This window comes from Adiantum capillus-veneris, chromosome 3, assembly GCF_014529385.1.
Source record: "Adiantum capillus-veneris isolate H3 chromosome 3, ASM1452938v2, whole genome shotgun sequence".
Lineage (NCBI taxonomy): Eukaryota > Viridiplantae > Streptophyta > Polypodiopsida > Polypodiales > Pteridaceae > Adiantum > Adiantum capillus-veneris.
The window spans coordinates 59363229-59369965 of NC_140933.1; positions in this window are offsets into that span (position 1 = coordinate 59363229).

Sequence of the window (6737 nt, forward strand, 5' to 3'; positions counted from 1 at the left end):
CTTCTGAAACATGGGGAAAAAAGCGCACAGGTTGGTCACTCTAAGATTTATACTTTTATGTATAATTGATTATAGATAGTTTTTAGATAGGGTTATGGTGGTCACGCTCTGCCATAGCGAGATAGGACCAATCCTTCACTAACGGTTCATGCCCGTGGCTACGTAGTAGCTAAGGCAATGTCCGTTGGTTTTTCCTTATCAGGATTGGAGACCTATCAAAGGTACTCCGCTCCTCTCGACAAGGGGCAGGGACCTCACACCCACCATCTTGAGAAGCTTCACTGAACAGGGTTTTCTTTTGCCTCTTGGATGGTGCCTTTGCCGAACCTTGTTTCCTTTTTCTCGCTTGCGCAAACATGTCTTCTAGAGTGTCTGCACAATCTTCCCTAACATTAGGTGCACCTTTCTCCATGAATGTATCATTGCCTACATCTTCATTGTCCACTTCGATTGCCACTACAGTCGACCTCGTCAACCTCCTAGGAAAGCTTTGCTTTTAGGAGGCAAAGCTTTCGCCTCCCACCTCTTGCAGGCTTTTGCAATTTTGCATTGTCCTCTGTGGCATCTCCTTTTGCCTCTATAGCATTATCCTGTGCTTCAAGAATCTTTGCAGCAGTTATGGAATAAGTGATAAAAAGTAGTAAGTACCTTCAAGCTAAATAATAATTGTGTAGTATCTAGCAAATAACTGGCTAAAGCTTGCAAACAATACCTAAAACTGGTTGCAAGATAACCTCGCTACCTAGCTGGCTACAAGAAAACCTCGCTGGAGATTCTCCCCAACATTTAGAGTCAACCGTAATTTCCACCGACCGCATTCCAAGTCCACCTAAGCTCTTCAATGGAGTGAAGACAGAGGTGCTTGGAGCACTATATATCAACTTTTTTGAGAGGACATAAAGCTGCAAAAAAAAAACAAAGTTAACCTTTTGAAAACAATAGCCAACTAGCTAAAAAGAAAATAGCAACCTAATGCTATTTAGAAGCTTTCTTCCAACATGATGTACAATTATTAAACAAGAATCAGATAGCTATTAGCAACTATAGCCTATTACAGAGGTAATAATTGTATTTTCAATAAGGGAATGAGAAGGTATACCCTACAAACAGCCAATAGCTAATGTTGAGCTATTTGAACAATATGAGGTAGCTATTACCAGCCCATAGCTGCTTCATAGCTACCATATACCTATTAAGAAGTTAGTGTTCTACACAATAGGTGTGCGATAGCTTGTCAAGAGCTCTATGTAGCTTCTTCATAGCTACCATATACCTATTAAGATGTTAGTGTTCTACACAATAGGTGTGCGATAGCTTGTCAAGAGCTCTATGTAGCTATAATAGATTTTGTAATATCTACTTAAGCTATATAAATAATTAGTCAAAATGGGCATAGCTATCACCACCTAGCTACTCAAGACATAGCTACCTAATAGCTGGTTAAAAGCTTGCCTGTCAACCTATTGTTGAGCTATTTGACAAGAACCAGGCTACTATTAGCAGTTAATAGCTGTTCCATAGCTATCAAATGGTCTTAAGGAGTTTATGGTCTACATGATAGCTTTATACAACTATTAGACAGGTAATAGCTATATTAGTAGCTACCTAATTAAGGCCATAACTATTACCCTCTAGCTATGAAATTCAATTGCAGCTAAACGCTGGTTAAAAGCTTCTTGTAAAACAACTATAGTCAACTTTGGATAGGTCATAGCTACTTACAAGTTATTGAAGGTAGCTATTGGGTAGCTATCAGCAGTTAATAGCTCTTCCATAGCTATCTTAATGGTCTTAAGGAATTTATGACCTACACAATAGCTCTATATAAGGTGGCCAACAACTATTAGAAAGGTAATAGCTGTATTAACAGCTGCTCAATTAAGGCCAAAGCTCTAACCCTCTAACTATCAAAGTAAATTGCAGCTAAAAGCTTCTTGTCAAACACCTATAGCCAACTTTGGATAGGTCATAGCTACTTACAAGCTATTGGAGGAAGCTATTGCACAACTATTAGCATTTAGAAGCTGTTTCATAGCTATTAAAATGGTCTTAAATGGTTAATGATGTACACGATAGCTTTATATAAGGTAGCCAATAGCTATTAGACAGGTAATAGTTGTATTAATAGCTACCCAATTAAGACCATAGCTATTACCCTCTAGCTATAAAAGTCTACATGAGTTAAAAGCTAGTTAGAAGCTTCTTGTGAGACAACTTTAGCAAACTTTGGATATGCCATAGCTTGTTAATAGCTATTGGTCAGTTATTATTGGGTGTTAATAGCTAAACAACATGACACAAGCAACAACTACTGCTATAACCATAACATAAGCAACAACATCCATTGCACAATAGCTATTAAAAAGGTAGTACATCTATCACTGGCTTATTGGGGACATACTTGCTAGGGTACCTTTTTCTTCTATAGTGGAAGTATTCGCACAAAACATCTTCTTCAGATATGCAAGGATCTCTACGCTACCGTGTCACTCCACTCCCATGACAAGAAAATGAGCAAAGGAATGTTGATCAAGAGTATTTGAATCCTGCATGGTTAATCAACAGTTATAAGGGCTTGCTAACAAGCCAATTTATAAGATAAAAGTGTGCCAGATGCGGCTCTAAGGGCCAGAAGATGTCTTGGTAATTCTAAACAATGAGTATTATTGAAGTTTTCATAGCTGGGATTTTATTAATCCAAGCTGAAGTACTCAAAAATCTCTACATGCTTGTCTTTAGGGCTCATCAATCGGAGCTACAGATAAGAATTTATGACAATTTTAAGTTGAGTTAGTAGCAGATCCGTACCGGATTGGGGAACTATAGCTGAGGGGACAAAACTGGAATGAATGCATCAGGCTGAAGTGCTCAATTTCTGGAGCGAGTCGGTCTTTTCAGATCGGTGATTGAGATTTCGGTTGGCAAGATATGGCCAATTTAAGTATCGCAGGGGGCCGGGTTCGAACCGCCCTGGTCGCCCTGATCAGTCACATTCATCTGGCTTAATGAAGTGCGATGCCCGATGTGTATGCCAAATGTGGGCCGATGCGGAAGCATTTTTTATCATAAGCCTAGCTTTGAAGGACACATATACTTGCATCTTGGAAGCTATGGTGCCATTCAACACACTAGAGTGGGCAGTAGAATTCACGGTGATATTGCTAATCAGTGGATATGGAAAATGATGTCAAAGAGGCAAAGGCTTAACCGATATTATGCCAAATGTGATTCCTTTACAATGACTATGGCCGGTATGCATGCCAAATGAGAAGCCTTCTACTAGCCAAATGTGATGCCTTCTACTTGTAGGCATTGCATGGCTGTTATGTATACCAAATTTGGTGCCCTTACTAAGCCTTGGGCCACCCAAAAAGCCTAAGGCCGCCCAAGCCATGCTTTTAAGACCGGCCGCCCACCCAAACGAAGGGTGGCTGCCCATTAAGTAAAAAAAAAGGGGGGTTTTATTTAACCTAAATGTGAAGGGGAAGGAAGGAGATGACGGGCCGCAACGAAAAAGAGGAGGAAGCGGGGAAGTTTTGTTCACGTAGGCCGCATGAAGTCTCAGATGAGCTCGCATTAGAGACGGGACTTGCTCAGAAGCTCCTTGTGCTGTGATTTGGCACCAACGGGGCAGGATTTTGCGCTGCTAAAAATCCGAAGCTTGCAACATCATAGGGTGGCTACCCATTAGCGATGTCGCTAATGGGTAGGCCAAAAATAGAAAGGTTAGCATGCAACCTACAAAAGGACAAAACATGTGGGGTTCTTCAGCTCATTATCATTGTTGGGAAGCTTTTTCTTTGGGGAGAGGAGGCCGAACTCCTAAGCCAAGGTTAGCCCAAGCTCCTCCTCATTTGATTTTAAGCTCTCTCTCTCTCCGGGAATCAAAAGAAGCCAAAGCTCTTGCTCTGATAAGAAGAGCTTGAACTCTAATATCGCTCGGGGAAGCCAAGCTTTCTTAAGCTCAAGCAAAGCCTAATCTCTCGAAGCCATAAGCAAAGCTCTAAAAAATCAAGCCTAATCTCTCAGATCTCATAAGCCAAGATTGATTTCTAATCTCTCGGATGCGAAGCCATAAACCAAAGCCCTTGCTCACTTAAGCCAAAACTCTCATTAATCAAGCTTAAGCCGATTTCGTAATTTCGGTTGCCAAGCATAAGCCAAGCATAATCGTAATTCTATCACCATAAGCCAAGCCTAATTGAGTTTCTATCTCCTAAACCAATCCTAATCTTCTAAGCTTTCATTACCCGAATCATAAGCTCTCTTAAGCCATCTTAACACTAGGTTGGTAACCTAACAGGACATAAAAGTGTCCTTTTAGGGTTTTGAAAAAAACCTCCAAAACCATAGTAGATCCACTCATTTTGTAAAATCCTTACATGAGTTTATAGTTCAAGGCCTACTACACATGGAAAAAATAAGAAACTTGTAAAATTCCTCATCTTTTGGTCACACCAAGCCTCCAAAGTTGATGGACCAGTACATTTTCATCAAAACAGTCATTTCTTACGTTTTGTTGCATAAAAATAAGATTAGGGATTTTTGTAGGACATGAGATAAATTCCCTAGTTAACTTCAATGGGTTGGTGATCAGAACATATGATTGCTTCTCACTCACTATTTTTTGTTTTGCCAAAAGAAATAGGTACAAAAATTTTGAATTTTTACCATTCTGTAAACCTATCTTCAAAGTTTCTATAGCCACGCTCAATACAAATAATATATGCATGTTTTCTTAGTTCCCTATTGTCCTTTAGGAACGTTCATAAGGAGCCATGGAGCATGTCAAAAGAATAATACATCTCTTACCAAGGGGAGTCTTGGGGACAAAGATGAAGTGCTAAATACAACAAACATGAAAAGACTGGGTTCAACATTATGAGTTGTAGAATCCCATAGAAACTATTCAATATCTAGCCAAACTTGATCCTTATGACTAGATATGGTTACTACCTACAAAATGCATGTAGTTGTCGCAAGAAACTAACAATATTGAAAAAGCTATACTTGATATACTAGAATGTTTCGTTTTCTTCTATAATTGAAAAAATCAACCATCGTTGTCTACTATGCAAAATAGGGTATTAGGTGCCCCAAAACTCAAGGAATATTAGCTTTATGTTACAATATGTGACATAGAAAATCAAAACTGCATTTGGATATCATGAAAGCCACCAAAAAAATAATAGAAGACCTAAAATTGGCTAAAAAAAAGGATTTGACAATTTTTGTAATTTGGTCATAACTTACAACTTTAACATTTATTTCTCCCTAAAAGCATCAGGACATGTTGAGGACTACTAAAGATAGTTCTCTAGCATTATAAACCTCACAAACATGAATTCTAGAGTGGTATAGTTGCAAAAAGTTGAAAAAAGCCAAAAACAGGACCCGTTTTTTCACACAGTTTAGGTTGTGAAATGTTGTGCAAGGACAAGGTTAAAGATGGAATTGATATTCCAAAAAAATGTCGAGTTTTTTTCAGATCATGAGACAACTTTCTAGACAGATAGCACCTCAAAATCCATTTTGAAACTCTTGACATAATTCAAGGAAAATGGTCACTTAACAGGACATAAAAGTGTCCCATTACCAACCTAGTGTTAAACCTTCCCTAAGCCTCGTTAGCCATTCGAAACCTGCTCGAAGCTTATTAACCATTCCAATCAGAAAGCAGAAATAGAGTAAGCAAAACATCATCAATTGCTTGGTTAAGCACCTGGATTAAGCCAGGTTTCTTCTTGTAAAGAGCATTTAAGCCTCATTAGTGATTGATTAATCATGGATTCTGTCGATTAACTGGAATTAGGCGAACTGTTTGTTTTGAATACTGATGTCGATAATTGCGTCTGATGCACCTTTTTTCCCGGACCTCTCACAGCTAGGGGCCCGGCTCACCTTTCGCACAATTATCCCCCGACAACGCTGCATCCCATTGCCAAGAAAACATCATGTAACATGCATAAATTTGCAACACAAAAAATGTGATAAGGGTGTTTTCATGGTAGCATGCATGGCACACGCCATCATCTCATCTTGAAGACCCATTCCGCAAGAGGTGCACGAATCCTTGATATATATGGGTCCTTGATTACATGAGGCATAGGAGGTGAGGGAGAGAATAGTGTATCTTTGCCTTGTTGCAACTGAGAAAGAATGTTTCCAACAAAAGCCTTTTGATTTTTAAGTGTTGCCAACAGTAGGTTGTTTTGTTGGAGCCACTCTTGGTGTCCAAAGACAAAAACAGAACAGTCTTAACTCTTCAAACACAATAAAAAATATAATAACTGTAAAGTGTCCCCAATTCAACCTGTATGTTTGCAACAATGTTGTTTCAAGCATGCCACTCTTGGTCATTCCAAGAAGAGCAAGGACATCTTTGTTTGAAGTTATCACAGCTTGCAATTGTATCGACTGCTCCAAAGGTGCATTCCCACTAGCCTCTAATGTGGCTAGTTCTTCTCTAGCTTCCTGTAGCTGCTGCAAAAAGGTGTCTCCCTTTGATTGAACCTACATTTCCACTTCAACTTGCTACATTTCTTTTGTGATCTTCCATATATCAGTCTCCACATCCCTAATTTTGGCATGTATATCAGCCAACAAGGCCAGTGCCAGTGCCAAATCTGCATGCTAAGTATTTGTTACTTCCAAATTGGCCTTCAATGGTGCACCTTCCAATGATAATGTGCTCATTGTCTCCCCCTCATTCATGTGTGTAATTAATCTAGCCCTCT